We start from the raw sequence: 19,275 nt of genomic DNA on the forward strand, positions 1-19,275 counted from the left end.
ACATCCCCAGCCACTCCCAGACAGCTTACTTTCAGAGCTATCCTGGGCGTGGCAAATCTCTACAGTGGACTTGATCATCATTTAGATGAAAATCAGATGATGGCATTTTCCTGTTTATGCTTTTTCAGGTGCTCCATACAATCTGAATTATTCATGCAGGGATGGCAAATGCATGGAACTATCTTCATCCTACCTGCCCAAGTCAGACGTAGACCTCACCCACAACCTCCAGCGCACGCTAGTCCAATGAGCTTGGCTGAGTCTCAGAGTCTTTCTCCACACTGCCCAAGACAGCTGCCTCTAGACAGGCCAAGATAGACCATGAAATCAAACACATTTACCCTCGGAATATACTACTTATCAGAAGAATGCTCTGACTAGAAGCAGAGGTGAAGGACTCACAGAGTCAGAGAAGAAAAATAACAGTGTTGGTCATGCCAGTAAGCAAGGGGAGGGATGCTCAGGCCTAGTGTCTCTGATTCCTATCCTGGTGGCCAGGTCATTCGTTTTTATGCAGGTGCTTTGGGGTACTAGGTTGATGCCACTGATAATCAAATTATATAATTATCTCCCCCTTCCTCTGGTTGCATGTTTATGTAAAAGCCTCCTGGGTAATATTTGGTTCTCCTATAATTTGATTGATCCGTACAGTCACAATACCCTAGTCCTACTGGACTACTATTCAAATTTTATGCCATAATACCTTAAAACTCTGTTTTAAACATCTCTTTATTTGAGGTCACTTAATGTGAATTTGCCCCTAAGTGATGGATCTGTTTTTGGTGTGCTAACAAACTTACTGTCTGAGCCTACAAAATATGCATTCAATGTTGAATCATAATGAATTCCCCAAGGTATATCATCGAATCCTGTCTTAACAATCAGACAGTTGGAGTTTATTGCTATGCCACTTCTGCTTCACCAGATCCTCAATAAATAACACATGGAATGAAATTATCTCGTGATCTGAGATCTGAGACCCATCTTTTCTTTCTTTCTTTTCTTTTCTTTTCTTTTTTCTTTTTTTTTTAATCTTCAATATGGTCCTACAGTTAAAACTAACAGGAGGAGGGCCAGCCCTGGCAGTGTTGGTAGCGGAAGATAAGGATATTTCTTCAGCACAAGATTTAAAGATGAACAGCAAAACAGGAGAATGAGGAAGCTGAGAGCATGAGAAGTTTGAAGAGTGACCTGAACATACTATGAAAATATGTATATTTTATTATTATTATCAATAAAGAGACTGTTATGAGCTCTGTTTCATGGTGGTGCTTGGTGCTTTGGAAGAAACACAGTACCTAAAAGCTTTGGGGTGGTTCTTGGACCCCACTGTTGAAACCGGTGCTGTGCACAAACCCTGAGGCCTGGCTGTTCTGGAATTTGTCTTGTTCCACATTCTTTCTAGACTCTCATATACTCTTCCTTCTTTCCAGAACCCCCACTGGCTGACTCAAGCCTTGCCTCTTCTCTGCTCCCATAGCTCTGATGACTTTGCAATTTGATCACTGAAGTACTTGGTAAAAGACATTGAATGCAAAACCCTATGTTATTATACCGCTGAAGATATTTTCATAAATATCCATTTTTATTTCATTTAACAAACATGTATCAGGGTTTTTGTTTGCTTTTACTTTTTAATATGCCAGATATTATGCTAAAAATGGAACTCGATCTAAAACCTTAAGATTATGGTGTTAAGCCAGGTGCTGTGGCACATGCCTGTAATCCCAGAGACTCTGGAGGCTGAGGCAGGAGAATCTCAAGTTCAGTGCTAGCCTGGGCAACTTAGAACCTGTCACAAAATAAAAAAGAAAAAGGAGTAGGAATGTAGCTTGATGGAAGAATGCCTGAGGGTTCAATCCTCAGTACCACACAAAAAAAATATATATATATATAAAACGGTCTTAGTAGAAATTTTACATTTTTACTCTCAGTCTCATTGTTATCCATATTGGTACAAAATACGCATACACTGAAAATGTTTTTACTGAAGTGCTTAAATATGTGTTATTATTTATTGGTAGTGCCGGGGATGGAACACAGGGCCTCACACATTAAGCCAGCATTCTAACACTGAGCTACATCCCTATTCCCAAAACTTCAATATGTAATAAAGGTAGAAATCTTATTTATACATTGAATATTCGTCAGATCTTCATAGGTCAATTTCCTCTGTGTCAAATACTTATACCAACAAATTCATGTGCACAGAAACAAAATTGCAAAGCCTCAATAATGAAAGCACATGCAAAACTGAAATCCAACACAAGCTGAAAAATAATTCATACTATCTTTTCACCAGTTTTTAAAACTCAAAATATTATTCAGCCCATTCTTTATTTTTCTTAGAAACATTGTTTAAAAAGAAAATCTCTGAGCCTTATTTTCCTGTCTGGTCCTATGTTCTTGATCAAAACTTCTTCAAATCAATTTTCACTTACATATTTACCATCTATCTGTTTATCTCAGTGTGCCTACTCAGCTCCTATAAGGAGTTTCAAGGCACTGAAGATTCTGAGGTTGAGAAAATAGACAAGGTCCCCCCTCTAGAAAATTTACAAGGAAGAATGAAGAAGAATAATGATGACAGAAGACATGAAAATATAATTTCTGTAATTTAATTCAATTCTGTAGAAGTCATAGATATATCCTTTAGAGAAAGGCAGGAAACACAGACCCCGATTTTGGTCTAGATGTATTTTCCAGAAATTATGCAGAAGAAAGCAGCCGTCAAGGGGACTCAGTCCTGGAAGCAGAAATCACTTGCCATTAATATTAGACTCAGTAATTTAAACTTTCTGAAAATAGAATTCACATTTTTAAACTCACATGTTCCTTCATGTATCCCAACAGATATTTTTCCCCTTGGAAGAAACATTATAACCTCAGGTGCCCTTTATGGTCATTTCAAATATGATAAGGAATTTGAATCTAAAATATCAGGAATAAGACAGGTTTTTTTTAAAAAAAAAAAAAAAAAAAAAAAAAACCCTGAGGAGCTTCACCACTGAGCCTTTACCACTGAGCCACATCCCCAGTCCTTTTTTTTTTTTTTTTTTAACCTTGAGACAGAGTCTCACTAAGTTGCTTAGGGCCTAGCTAAGTTGCTGAGGCTGGCTTTGAAATTGTGATCCTCCTGTCTTAGCCTCCCAGGTGTGCACCACCATGCCCATCAAGACTAGCTTTTTAAGTTCCCATCTAGCTTTAAATTTTAGGAAACAGTGGGTTCACAGCAAATTGACCCATTTTTATTAAACTTGGGATCTCTTTCCAAACTGTATTCTGTGCAGTATATTATGACTTTATGGTTTCCAAATAGGGCTTTCAGTCTACTGAACAAAAAAGAGGACCCTCTGTACAGCTTTATGAAACATGTCGAACAAATTTTATAGATGAGGTCAATATAGATGAGGGGAATAAAGGAGATAAAGTTTTGAAACATTTAGAGGATTGAAGGTATTCAACTCATATACAGACTCTAAAGCCTAACTGGAGAAAATTAAGAACATATATTTTTCAAAATACATTACTCAAAAATTAACTTTGATTTAAAAAAAAAGGAGTACTAGGAAAATTTAGGATGGCAAAAAGTGCAAAGTAAAATCTGCTTTTTCAACATTAAAATATACTATTAAAGGGGGCTAATGTGATAGAGTGCCGAAATAATATCCTAGCAAGTCTCACATTCTCTTTCTTTCTCTTTTCCTTTCTTTATGCCTCTTTTATTTTCAAAATGGTAGAGATTATATTTATTGTTAAAGGTGTTTATTAATGATGTATTATACTCGATAAATCTCTTCTCCTGTTAGTGTCTTAATTACCTTGCTTATAAGATGAGACTGATCAGCTAGATGCAGTGGTGCACACCTAATAAGTCAGAGCCTCTCAGGAGGCTGAGGCAGGAGGATTGCAAGTACAAGTTCAGCCTGGTCAACTTAGTGAGAACCTGTCTCAAAACTTTAAAAAGAGTTGGGGATCTAGATCAGTGGCAAAGCATTCTCTGCCGCCCCATTCTATACCCAGCACCACAAAACAAAAACAAAAACAAAAAAAGGAAAGCAAGAATGATAATAATTTCTTTATTTAACAGGGGAAAATAATTATATTGTCAAAATTCTTTACAATAAATTGCATTTTTTTTCCTGTAATTCGAATTCCTGGAGTACAATAAACTTCATTTTGCCATAAAGCCCTATAGCACAGAATTAAGCCGTCAATTACTAGATTTTTATATATTTAATACTTACTTTAGCAGTATTTAATATAGCACTATTTTTGTTAGTTTTGAAACAGGGTCTTGCTATGTGCCCAGGCTAGTCTTAAGCTCCTGGTCTGGAGAAATTCTCCTGCCTCAGCTTCCTGAGTAGCTGAGACTACAGGTATATACCACCATACTCAGCATATAGCACCACTTTAGTATTATCAAATCATTTGGAGAGTGAGAATGGGATTGACACCAGCAAAAAAGATATGAAGAACTTTGTAAAGTACATCCAAGCTAGTAGCAGTTCTTAGACTGTTACACAGGCATCCTGGGCCTATTTAGTACATTTTATTCCAGTTATTGATTGACATATTATTTCAGAAAATTATAGATTTGGAAGAAATCTTAGAAGCATCATTGAGTTTTCAGTCTGGTGCTTTTCTTTCTTCTTCATTCCTTCTTCCCTCCACCCCCCCATAATAACATGTTTTCCTAGATGTGGCCATTTCTAGAACCTGGAAATTATTTAATTTAGAAATACATATCTCTATTCCATTTCTGGCACATAGCTGACTTGCTCTTGGTAATATTAAAATAAACCAGGCTGCTCACAAATTTGGTCTCCCAGATACCATAATATGGGAAACCCACCATCCAGCTCTCTTACTTGCATAATATTTTCATGTTACTTTTCTAGAAACACACATCTTTTTCCTTTGGGATTCACCACTTAAATGATAAATGCCTTTTCATGGAAAGAAACAAGAGGAAGGGTTAAAAAAAATCACTATATATATATACCCCACAAAATGGAAAGTAGATGGTTTTCTTATTCAATATTACACCAGTAAAAATGTGTTTGAAAACTCTGAAATGGAAATCAATCATTTACAAAGCAATACTTTTAAATCAAAGTATTGGAAGTTTTGGTCATCTGTTCATGGAGGTCCCCATGATTGGTTTCTCCTTCCCTCCTGCTAAAAAAAAAAAAAAAAAATCATCAAAAAAGAAAAGAAAAGAAAAATCTATTGAACCCTCAGGATTGTGTACACACCATCTTTACTACTTAAAGTGCCACACGCAAGCTTTTTGACCAAGAAGACACAATAATTTGTACAAGTATCAATTAAATAGATATACTTTTAGCTAACTTGCTTTGGAAATTATTTTTCTAGCCAATTCAAATATTTCTTCGAAGATTTGATTCACTTATCATTTTTTCCTTTTTTAATCTGAATGATCTAACAAAGCAAATTATATAGAGCAACTTTAACTTCTCCTTAGTGTCATTGACAATTTACCAAAGAGTCATATTAGAATTCTGTTCAAATTATAGTGTTTCTTTTTGTTTAAAATATATTGATAATGTCATATGCTTTTTATCACAAGGGAAAAAAAATATTAAATTGCCACCCAAGGGTCACATGATAAAAATTTTTTTAAATCCCATGGCTTTTCTTGGAGGATGCTGAGACACAGTCCCTAAGTACAGATATTCTGTAAAAATGCATCAACTGAAATAGATTTACTGTTGAAATGGTGTTTTCACTTCTAAGTCATTAACAAAATATAGAAGGTTTGTATCTGCATTTGAGAGCAAATATAGGATCATTATACTGTTGACAGGATTAATTAACCAATCTCCCAGTTAATCTGGCCTCCAATACATACAAGTCTTAGCAAAAAGCACATGTTGAAAAACAATTATACAAATATCCATTGAAAAACCACAAAAATTTAATGTCTAAGAACTATGAGTAACTTAGCCCATGTAATCTATATAATTTTATAGATTAATAATTAATATTATTAATATTTATGTTAGTTATTCTATTACCATAATTATATTATAATAATTTAATTGCTAATAGGTAATTAAATGGATTAAAATGAGAATTTTCATCCCCACTCTTTAATTTGTCCTCATATCTAATATCTATTCCGTTAGTTTCTACAAAATAAGTAAATACAAAACATTAAAAATTTTTATGTTGTGAATATATACTATATTATGTTTGCTGGTATTCTATTTATTGTTCTTCATTTTTATATCTTAATAATCAAGTTTTGTATTCATTCAATTTTTCTCCCAATTGATAGTCTGTAACTTTTCCAGTTTGTCTCTTACAGATGTTATTAAACAGAAAATAATGACAATAATAATAAAATATAAGCCAGAAAGCAATGCAGTTGAAAGCACTATTCTTTAGGGTTGTACAAAAGAATGTAAGTTGAGTGTATTTGTCAAAGGACTTATAGTTGGAACACAGGTTGAGCTTCTCTGATCCCAAAAATCCAAACTCTAGAAGCTTTTGAATGCTGATTTGATACTACAGATAGAAAATTCCATGTCATGGAACAATTATTTGAAGTATTGTTTAACATTATTTTCAGGTACATGTATTAGGTATATATTTTTTAAAAAAATGAATTTTTGTGGTTAGACTTGGGTCCCATTTCAAATATATTTCCTTATATATATGTAAATATTCCCAAATCCAAAATGTGAAACACTTCTGTTTCCAAGTATTTTGAATAAGGGATTTTTCAACCTATAGGTTATGTGTACACATCGCTACACACACACACACACACACACACACACACACACACATGCATGTAAACATTTTAGATATTCTAGGAAGCATAAAAATAGTTTAAGAGGTTATCCATATCAGACACTATAAGAAAATTAAAATTAGTCATGTTCTTAGAGGATCTAGACCACACAAAATTTAAAGCAGATTTATGGACCCAATCCAGAACTCTTCATATGTTATAAGAAAAGAAATCCTAATTGCTATTTTTTTCCTACTCAGTAGAAATGATTAATGATATGTTCTGTAGCTCTATCTCATACAATCTTTTTTATTATGTGGATGCTTTTCTGGCTCCCTAATATCATTCTTTACAGAGTAACATTTACAAAAAGAAATAACTGTTTGTCGGTACTACTCTATAACACTACTTTAACTTTACACTTTCTGCAAAGTCAGAGTTCATCAAAAGAGTTTGTCTGAAACAGACACATACTTAAAAAAATGATTGCATTGATTGATTTTATAACGATGAAAATGTGGGAGTACATTCAAAAAAAAAAAAGATGCTGAAGTCAAAGTTGTTGTTTTACTTTATTTTTTACTAAAAAGCAAGTGGCAGCAGGGCACAGTGGTGCACATCTGTAATCCCAGAGGCTTCGTAGGCTGAAGCACGAAGATCGAGGATCCAGAGTTCAAAACCAGCCTCAGCAATGGCAAGGCACTAAGCAACTCAGTGAGACAAAACAAGGTCAGGGATGTGTCTCACTGGCTGAGTATCCCTGGGCTCAGTCCCCAGTACCAAAAAAAAAAAAAGCAAATGTCAACTAATAAAAATCTTCAAATTATAAACCATTTGACTTGAACATCTGTCAATTATTTTAAAGAATTTTAGGGGCATAAAGAGTATTAAAAATTGTTTCAAAGAAGACTAAATATGGGTTTCTCTTTCAACATTTTCCAAATGTTGCCTCCAACATCTCCTAGCAGTTAATTGTCTTCCAAATATTATTCACTTTCTAAGGTAAGAAAGACGAAAGATAATTAGTTCCTCTAGAAGTCTCTGTTTGCCTGATTGTACTGAGTGGAAATATGCATATTTGCAGATCTGCCAAGTTCAACCTATTTCACTGGAGAATTCCCAGTACATTGAATCTTTGCCAAAAAATAAGCTGGGTTATTGAAAGTTCCTTTTTATCCATCTACAGGACTTCACTCTCTCTTTGCTGACTGCCATAGACCCCCTTTACAGATATTAGGTTTAGACATGCAATGAAACACACATTTGTTCCCTTTAAGCATTACAACAATGAATACTTCAGTGTCCCCTTCTTGTAAGTATTTCACTTTAGAGCAGCTCTCAGTAACTGGAGTCCACCATTCCCTGTGGAGCTGAATAAAGCTTTTCTGTGATAGGCCCTTCCTATAAGATTTGCAACTCTTACCATTATTTAAAGAGCTCAGAAGCACTTCTAAAAGCTGTAAGCATTTTACAATGTTTTCTTTGCACCACTGAACAGCCCAAGCTGATGAAAGCAAAATGAAGAGGGCCAGATGCATGCTGAGGAGGGCATGATCTTTCCTGTGAGATCAGTATTTCCAACTTCAGTTCGCTAATCAAGCTAAGGTCCCCCTTTCTTCATATGCTTTGCCCCTAAGTGTGTGGACAGACATTAGAGACTGCTGTGATTCACATAAGTTTTTGAGAAAAAAAAAATGTCCTTCCAATGGGTTCATGTTTGCAATATTTTCAACCCTAAAGATACTAGTTGTTAACAATAATTAACATGAATTTTACTGTTGTGCTTCTGGTTAATTATGACCAATATATTAACTACATTACTAGTACTTTTAGAATTATAATTAACTCGTGTATGAAAGTTAAGTGGAACAATTGTGGGAGATGGAAATAATTTTTACCTTGAAAAAAAGCAAGCAATGAATGAACTCATTAGGACTTTGTCCACTTTACCAGATACCAATTCTTTCTACTATCCCTCTGTTGAACAAACTGACCACACAATGAGGGACAACTACCAGGTAAACTTGTCAACACTGAGCATGGTGGTGCACACCTCTGAAACACCACAGTGCCTCAGAGGGTTGAGGCAGGAGGATCAAAAGTTCAAAGCCAGCCTCAGCAACTTAGCAAGGCCCCAAGCAACTTACAGACAGCCCTGTCTCAAAATAAAAAATAAAAAGGGCTGGGGACATGGCTCAGTGATTAAGCACCCCTGGGTTCAATCCCTGGTACCAAAAAAAAAAAAAAAAATTAAAAAAGGAAAAGAAAAACTTGTCAAAGAAGGAATATACTCCCCACTCCAAATTCTGTTCTTTTTTCCTTTTATTTAGAAAAGGCAGTGATACTTTGGTTTATTGAATTTTTTTTTATTTTTTTTTTTCACAATGAGAATAGAATGAGGCTATGGATTATAAGTGGCTTTAACAAAATAGGAAATATTATGCATCAGAACAGTATTATTTTCTGCAGTCCTAAAAACTATATGTAAAATATAATTACTATAATGTAAAAATGATATATCTATTAAATTTAGTCGAGAGACACAGAGCAGAAAGCTCCCATTTGATTTCATGGCTAGAAATACTTAAATGGATTAAGATGAACAAATCTAAGTCTAATATGAACAAATGTATCATTACTTTCAATTATATATGTTCTTCAGGGGAAGATACTCTAGAAAATACAGATTTTTGTAAGGATAAGTTATCTAAATTTAAGCAAACTATAGTTATTGATCAGAACAAAGCTTCAATATTCCATCACTTCAGGAAGCAAATCAAAAATTACATCTGATTTATACAGAAAGACAGGAAGTTAGCATCACTGAAGTATACAAATATTTTCATCACATACAAACAAAAATATAGTCATTATCAATAATCTTGTCAATATAGGTGTGTTGGTTACCTTTCTGTCACTGTGACCAAAACATCTGACAAAAGCAACTTAGAGGAGGAAGTTTATTTGGGCTTCCCAGTTTCAAAAGTCCCAGCCTATGGTCAGCTCACTCCATTGCTCTGGGAGACAAGGACAAGGTAGAGGAAAACTGACCAGCTCACGGTGGCCAGGAAGCAGAAAGCAAGTAAAGGAGGTACTAGGGACAAAATATAAACTCTAAAATCATGTGCCCACTGACTACTTCTCCCAGTCACACCCTACCTGCCTATAGTTACCACTCAGTTAGTCCATTCAAATTATGAATCCATCAAATGGATTAATCAACTGATTAGGTTACAGCTCTCATAATCATATCATTTCACCCCTGAACATTCCTGTGTTAATAGAGGAAAGCTTTGGGGGGTACACCTTGTAACCAAACAATAACAGTAGGGTATTCTATTCTTTAGTATCTGGAAAGTTTAGTCTTTGTTATTTCCTCCTAGTCATCTTATGTATTTAAACAAGTGTTGAAGAAAATCTTCTAAAAACTGCAGGCTCTAAATTTTACATGTGACCCACATGGTTTCATATGTAACCACTTTAAATTATTCTTATTTCCTTCCATCACTTGCTTCCACATAACTAGAACAAGATTTCATGTACCTGTAGATAGAGATTATACTGAGTGACTCAAGGATGCACACCTGAAAGAAGATACCAGGAACACAAGCCAGAATTGAGCTCCTTCTCCTTAAGCAGGAAGTGAATCTTGGAATGAAGGACAAAATTTTCCCAATCAACATCCTAGAGATCTTCCCCTCTGACCTCAATATTAAAACCTCTGGGGCATTAAGGCCGAAGTGGCCTGAGTCCTGCAGAGACAGTCTTATCACCACAGTACTTAGAGAGGATTGCATAGAGGCAATTAACAAAGCAGTGGGTTCTAAAGAATGCAACCCTAAGAGAGCCCCTTTTTTCTTCATGGGTCATTGGAGGTATTTCCCTTCTTGGGTAACATTCTCTGACCTAGAGGACTAGCCTTTTTCTTGTTATCATGATTTTGAATTTTGCAATCCCAATCTCAACTACTTTTAATCCCAGCTGGTTGTTGAGTCTGAATTCATTTAAAATGAAATGAATCTAAATTTCAATTTTGACTCTACTACATTTACTAGTAACTTACTGTGTAAGCTGGACAAGTTACGTAAACTCTATGAACCTCAGTTTCATCTAATGTAAAGCTGAGCCACAACATCTACCCCATTGTATTGTTATAGTTATAACTATAAAATAATTCAAGTAAAAAATTTGGTATTATATTCATGTTCAATACTACTATCCCCTGTTGGTTTGTTATTATAACTATCCTAGCAAGTTCTTCATATCGCAATTTAGCATTCCCTGTATCAGCTCTTCTACCTCAGTTATGCTCAAGTTTAATGGAAAGCTGTTGTTTTCTTGAAAATATCCAGTTGCACTTGTGTGGATATTTTCATGCCTCAACAAAGTCATATTTTAATGGTAGAGCAACATCTGGGTGATGTATACTTGCTCAAGATCAAAACAGTTAATCTTCCCTGCTACTGTCATGTGTCCATCCTTTGAGAAAAATGAACACCTGTTTCACTCATGAGCCCAGTGAAGGGATTCACGTTTACGGACATTGGTAATCCTGATCAGAAAAAATAATTAAAAAGAACACCTGGCTTTTTAAACTCCAGACTTATTATATACTCAACAATAGTTTTTGATTGTATTTCTTTAATTAGTATCTATAATCACTAAAATTAGCAATATAAAATCATAATTAAATACTTCAGGTCAAAGTAGACATTAACTTGACTCTTATTCTAGAGAAAAGAAAAATACCTCCAAACCACAGTTAATTTATCTTGAAGGCTTTATATCTTGATGAAATTCAGTGTTGCTATAATCATCTACAATTGTGTTTTTCGAACAATGTTCCATGGAGACACTAGGTTCAGTGGTGATGTCTCAGGGACTTTCCTGAAAGTGGGATGAGGAGGATGAAGAGGAGGGAAAAGAAGAGGCAAGTGGCTGGGTTCCAGCTACGTCCTACTAAATGCAACCAGAACAATTCTCCTTCCTTTTTTTTTTTTTTTTTGCCAGATTCTATTTTTCAAAATGTTTGTAAGAATTTTTTTTAAAGTTTGAAAGTCACCTAACTCAAAGATTTCTTTGGTCTTAATAAAGAGCTCCATACACTTAGGTAAACTCTCTTAAAATTCAAAATGGGAAGTGTAAATTTAGAGTTTCTAGTGAAATGGGCATATTAATGTGCTCATAGTTCAAAGTCAACAAAACCAAAGTCTTGCATTTTCTGGGCCTGTTTAACACTGTCCATCTAACTCTGCTATCCAAAGGATACTCGCCAAAGCACAAAGAACATGCCAAGCTAATGACACCTGAGCAAGGACAGCAGCTTCCTTCAACTCGGGGCAAACGAGTTATAAGTTTTAGATTTAAAATGTAATCATTTTCTTTCTGGGATTGTGGCTCAGTGGTACAGTGCTTACCTAATATGTGTGAGGGACTGGATTTGATTCTCAGCACGGCATATAAATAAATGAATAAAATAAAGGTCCATCAACATCTTTAAAAATTTTTTTTAAATGTAATCATTTCTTCAAGATCAAAAATATTCTTTCTTAAACTCCTGGATTCAAGTGATCCTCCTGCTTAATCCCCAGGTTAGCCAAGACGACAGATATGTGCCACTATGCCTGGCTTCAAAAGCATTCTTAAATTTTGCCATGAATGCAGCCACTGGGAAACAATACCCAATCTAAACACCAAAGGAAAAAACATCAAATTTCTCTTATATTGTCTCTCAAAGCCAAATATTCCTGATTTCTGAGTTTTAGAAAGTAATATTCATGCATCTAATACTTTTATAAGTATTTTTTGAAGGAGTTTGATGACACTACAAATTCCCAGTCATTGATACATGACTAGTCCAACGCTGTCCTCAATGCAACTTTCTCTCTCCCCATTGTCTACCAACACTATTTCAAATCTTGGCTCTTTCTTCAAATCCTAACTAACTACTCTGGCCACATCTTCATATAGACTATGGAAACCCCTTTAACTTCTATCAGATTAACAAACTGCAACTGTTTGCAAGCTCCTGCCTTAGCTATGTTGAAGGAGCTGTCCTTCCCTCCAACTATGGATAACCCCTCTTCCTGGTCTGCCTAGGCCAACCCCTTTTTCCTTCTTAAAAACCCCAACCTCCAATCTCTCCCCTTCATCGCCATTGTTCTTGTTAATATTTAAACATGCTCAAGACTCTCTTATCCCAAAGACCTGTTCAGATTCTTCGCACCTATATTCACAGACAAAATTTCAAGAACTATCTCTTTTGCTAACTCCATTTCCTTACCTCTTATTTATTTCTCAACCCACTCCAATCTGGTTTCTGCGCCCAATATTCCACCACGTCTTCCCTTACCAAAGTCACTGAAGCCTTTATCTTTGACCTATCCACAATATTTGACACTGCCTGCCAAACCATTATTCTTTTCCCCAGAAGAATTAAAATCATTTGTCACACAATCATCTGCAGAGAAGCAGTCTAATTTATTCCTGCAGTCTTCATTACCAACTGTGAAACAATGGTTCCCAAATCCACCACAGATCTCTTCTCTGAGGTAAGACTCAACCCCCAAGCGGCCAACTTACCCTTTACATTTAGAAGTCTCACTGGTGCCTTAAGTAAATCAAATTCTTTATAATTTATTAATATAATAATATTAATTATATAATAAGACAAAGTAATATCTGTTTTCCTAAAATAGGCCAATTAGCATTCTCTCATCACCATTAATAAAACTGTCCAATTCTAATTTAATAAAATATAGCAAATTTACATTAATTCAAAGAGTGCAAATTTTTTGACATAAAGTTACTTCCCCCAACTGTTTTTTCAAACTTTGCTTCCCATTAAGTCTCTTCAATAGCACATGCTCTAAATTATATAAAAGGAAATTTCTAAGCAAAATGAGAAATTCTTGGATTAGAAATCCAGTGGTGTCACAGAGTCAGTCTAATAGGTAATGATGTGATTGTTTCTTTCCTCTGAAACCAAATGAGATGATTTCCACAATATTGTAAAGATTATTTCTAGAGAAGAGATTCTTCTAGATAGATTCATAAGTTAAAAAAAAAAAACAGGTTTCCATAAATCATGGTGTAATATATACCATACTAAGAATTTTACACTCTATTATTTCTTAAGTGTGATATTTCCTTCTTCCCTTCGTCTCCTTTTCTTCAATTTCTTTTGGTATATATATATATATATATATATATATATATATATATATATATATATATATTCTGGAGAATTCTCTTCATGAGTTCAATGTATTTGAATTATCAAGATGCAAATCACCTTATTAACAACTTTACCACAATGAATTTTATGAGTAATTCTGAAGATAACATTTTGATCACAGAAAAGAAACTATAAGCTTTTGGAGAAAACACAGCAATCACTTTGATGACTTAACCTCAATGTATTTGTTTTATCTATTACATTCAAATGTCTTTACCCCACCTCTTCTTCCCACTGTCAATATCTGGAGGGAAAGATGATCAATTTATTTATCTTTTCAATCTCATAATAATAATTGCCAAACTACAGAAAGAAAAGCATTACATGACTCATAAATTTAAAAATTGTTAATATCTTTATAATGTCTTTAAATTATTTTTGCAAAAACGCTTTTTTTTTTTTTACCAAAAGTGTACTTATATTCTTCTATGTACTTTGAGAAGATTCCTTCAAAGTAATATTAAAATACCAAATGTACCTTTTGCAACATGGTTGTCATTTGAAATATCAGTTCTTCATGTCCCTGTTCAGTTACTTACCTAAAAGAGAAAAAAAGAAAGAGAAAATATTAAAAGTTTGAAGTCACTTCCATTTATACTTAACAATAACAGCTTTTACATTTCATCTAAAAATAAGTTCGTAGTGTGCTCTAATCAAGTTCTTTTAAAAAATTTTCACTGTTATATTTTTTGGTTCAAGTGTAGTACGAGAAGCAACATTTAGCCAACACACCTTAGTTAACACTTCAATCATATTTATGCTTTCACATACATGTTCACATGGCCTATATTAAAATTTTATTGTTCAAATGTTTAAAAAACAATAAAAGAATTTTTATAAGAATAAAAAATATTCATATTCCAATATATGAATTCTGCTTTTATTCATTCATGCTCCTCTTTAAATACTTAAGTATGGATATGTGTTCATTTAAACCTGAGAGTAAGCCTAACATGAACATGAATAAACTCTTTTTTTTTTGCTTGTATATATGTCTTTTTTTAATTTTTTGTTTTAATTAGTTATATATGACAGTAGAATGCAGTTATATACTTTGATATATCATGAATAGATGGGATATAATTTCTCATTTTTCTGAGTATACATATTGTAGAATCACATTGGTCATACAGTCACATACATGCATAAAGTAATAATGTCTGTTTCATTCTACTCTTTCTTATCCCCACATCCCCTGCTTTCCCCTCCTTTCACTTCCCTCTACCTAATCTAAGGTAACGCTATTCTTTTTTTTTTTTGCATTACAATTCTTAATACACATATATACCACAATTTTTGTATCTCTGTTTGTATATAAAGTATGTTGACACCCAATTCAAGTCTTCTTACATGTACTTTGTATAATGATGTCCATCACATTTCACCATCCTTGCTAATTCCCTGCCCCCTCCCTTTCCCTTCCACCCCTTTTCCCTATCTAGAATTCATCTATTCCTCCCATGCTCTCCCTCCCAACCCCACTATGAGTCAATCTCCTTATATCAGAGAAAACATTCAGTATTTTTTTTTGGGGGGGGAGGGGTTGGCTGACTTCACTTAGCATTATCTTCTCCAACGCCATCCATTTACCTGCAAATGGCGTGGTTTTGTTCTTCTTTTTTTTTTTTAATTAGTTGTTCAAAACATTACAAAGCTCTTGACATATCATATTTCATACATTTGATTCAAGTGGGTTATCCCCAGCTGGTTTTGTTCTTTTTTAATGCTGAGTAAAATTCCATTGTGTATATAAGCAACATATTTTTTATCCATTCATCCACTGAAGGACATCTAGGTTGGCTCCACAGTTTAGTTATTGTGAATTGTGCTGCTATAAACATTGATGTGGCTATGTCCCTGTACTATGCTGTTTTTAGGTCCTTTGGGTATAGTCTGAGAAGAGGAATAGCTGAAGAATAGCTGTGTCCAAAGGTGGTTCCATTCCCAGTTTTCCAAGGAATCTCTATACTGCTTTCCAAATTGGCTGCACCAATTTGCAGTCCCACCAGCAATGTATGAGTGTACGTTTTTCCCCACATTCTTGCCAATACTTATTGTTGTTTGTCTTCATAATAGCTTCCATTCTGACTGGGTGAGATGATATCTTAGAGTGGTTTTGGTTTGCATTTCTCTGATTGCTAGAGATGATAAGCATTTTTTCATATATTTATTTATTGATTGTATATCATCTTCTGAGAAGTGTCTGTTCAAGTCCTTAGCCCATTTGTTGATTGGTTATTTGTTTTTTTTGGTTTTTTTTTTTTGTGTGTGTGTGTTTAGATTTTTGAGTTATTTATATACCCTAGAGATTAGTGCTCTGATGTATGAGGGGTAAAAATTTGCTCCCAGGATGTAGGCTCTCTGTTCATCTCATAGATTGTTTGTTTTGCTGAAAAGAAACTTTTTAGTTTGATTCCATCCCATTTATTGATTCTTGGTTTTAATTCTTGCACTATAGGAGTCTTTTTAAGGAAGTTGGGGCCTAATCCCACATGGTGAAAACTAGGGCCTACTTCTTCTTCTATTAGAAGCAGAGTCTCTGGTTTAATTCTTAGGTCCTCAATCCATTTTGAGTTAAGTTTTGTGCTTGGTGAGAGATAGGGGTTTAATTTCATTTTGTTGCATATGGATTTCCAGTTTTCCCAGCACCATTTGTTGAAGATGCTATATTTTCTCCAGTGCATGTTTTTAGCACCTTCGTCTAATATAAGATAATTGTAATTTTGTGGGTTAGTCTCTGTGTCCATGAATACACTCTTAAGCTTAGCATATTAATACACTATGAATACACCACAGTGTTCTATATTGCTATCTAGTGTTCATGCTTGTCATTTTAATGTCTTTAAATATGTGCATTGAGCAGCTGTTTCATAATTTACTTAGCCATTGTCTAAAAAAATCATTTAAATTTTTTTAAATCTCTATAAAAATATTTTAAATATATATTTTTGTATGTCCCCTTTGTCTTTTTTCAACTCCATTTATCAATATTCATTCATTCATTTTCTATGGCACTGGAGATTGAATCCAGAGCTGCTTTACCACTGAGCCACATTCCTAGCTCTTTTCATATTTTCTTTTGAGACAAGGTCTTGCTAAATTGCTGAGGGTCTCACTAAATTGCTTAAGTTGGCCTCAAACTTGTGATCCTCCTACCTCAGTGTTCTGGGTAGCTGGGATTATATAGGTGTGTGCCACCATGCCAAGCACATAATCCTAATTTTTGATGATTTATGTGTTCCAATAATCTGGTAGGATGCATTCTTCCTCATTGCTTTTTTTTTCCCAAAAAATAAATTTGTATTTCCCAATTGAAGCATAGTACCAATTTGTTCAGTTCAGTAATTTAAAATTCAACCAGACTTAATTAGTATTGCATTCACTCCATAAATAGACTTGAGAAGAAGTGCCATCCTAACACTTATTTGTCTTCCCATCCATCTCATTTTCAAATCTTATTTCTCTTCCCCCTGAAATTCCAATTTTCTTTGTATAGTCCATACACACCCTTTGCTAAGCTCATTATTAAGTATTTAACACTTTCTTCTTATAACTGACAACATAATCTTCTTGTATTTTCTCCCTGGCACACATTAATAATACTAATCTCTTTACTTTTATTTTGAGTTTATTCTCTTTAGAAATATGATAAACTCTTTAATGCTTTTAACATTTCTCTGATTCCATAACTTTAAAAACCATAAGAAAATTCAAAAGTTCTTCCTGAGTACTCCCATTATGCAAGTTAATATAATTAGGCAGACAGACTATGATATGCAGAACAATCTGGAGTTGATGGCAGTGAGGAGATTAAGATGACTTACTGAGACACATTACAAAAGCAGGCTATGATTTTAGTGTACGCATCAATTCAGAAATTGTGCTATTTGGCACATAATATTCAAATGTTTTCTACCTTTATTAGGAGTCTGTATTTATCAACCTAAATACTTCTCCTGAACAGATTTTCAAAAGAAAACTTACTGCACATTTATATCCTTTCACTGCTCTCAGAAAGCAATTTTAAGAGTCTTTGCTTTATAAGAGAAAAGGAAAAGAATGTGAATTGTGTTTCTACAGGAAAAATCTGGCTTTAGGATCTAAGTGGCCTGACTTTAAAGCTTGGAACTGCCACTTGGTAACTTCAGGTCTTACACAAATTGCCAAAGTCTAAAACTCAGTTCTCCCCATGAAATGAGGTTACTTTGGGTATTAGAGATAGTAAATAGTATATGCCCGGCAAACATTTCACACTCAAAAATTGGTAGGTATAATCACTTCTTGACATCAGGATAAGTCGAGACCTCATTCTAAGCTTTTTACATACAGTAACTCATTTAATCTCACAATAACCATGTGAGATATCATGCACATCTAGCTCCTGAGGAGTGGGTTCAAGGTCTGCTTTGAACAAGTTCAGAACACTAATCAATGCTGATCTGGATTCTAGCCATTGTCTCTCCAATGCTAAGTCAGTGTTCTCTCCATTACTGCATCTTGTCTCTCATCTTTATTCTTTTATCTCAGTAAGATCCAGCCTTTCAATAGTAGGATTTCTTTTTAACTTGAAAGGAGTAGAAAAAGAATCTCTTTAAATTACATCTAGTGTACAATGTCTGTAATCTTGAAACTGTCACTGAAAGCCATCTATCAACTATCTAACCTAAAATACCTTTTCAACATGAATTACCACTACTTCAAACTTCTTCCTCTCCCACAAACATTCTCTGCAACCAGACGAAACCTTTTGTTGTATACCTCTTTATGTACATGCAAACATCTAATCAACACCTTTGTATTCCTTAATTGATTGCAACACAATTCATTTTTATAAATTTTAATAAAAGAAATACATGTATGTGCTAGCACCCCACATCCCTTCCTACCTGTGCACTCTCCTTCTCTGTCCTGCTCTTTTCCCATGAGGTTGACCTTTTTGCCCTGGGGATTCCATTGGGTCTGATCAGGGGTATGACCAAGCAGGAGATTCCAAAACAGAATAGGAGAAAGATTAAGATATTTATTCCTCCTGCTCCCTCTCTGTTTTAACAGGGTTCTAGCAGTGGCTGCATCTCTATTACATGGCCCCTCTCATGTAACACTGTTTCCTTGACTTTGGTGTTTACCTTACAAGTAGATCTAGCCCAGTGTGTCCAGCCTACCAGAGATGGAGGTTGCCCCATGGTACTGCACACCCTCTTATAGATTCCCTTAATATGACTTATTTCTCTTAAAATTATATCTTCATTAAAGTTTCTTCAATAACTTAAGCTGA

General features: G+C 34.5%; 1 protein-coding gene across 11 annotated transcripts in view; it reads right to left on the reverse strand.

The window, feature by feature from the left end:
• Ank2 (ankyrin 2) overlaps positions 1-19,275 on the reverse strand; it is a 652,896-nt gene that overhangs the window by 467,909 nt on the left and 165,712 nt on the right. The gene's annotated exons all lie outside the window — the stretch shown is intronic.

The sequence above is a fragment of the Marmota flaviventris genome, chromosome 7, assembly GCF_047511675.1.
Source record: "Marmota flaviventris isolate mMarFla1 chromosome 7, mMarFla1.hap1, whole genome shotgun sequence".
Classification (NCBI taxonomy): Eukaryota; Metazoa; Chordata; class Mammalia; order Rodentia; family Sciuridae; genus Marmota; species Marmota flaviventris.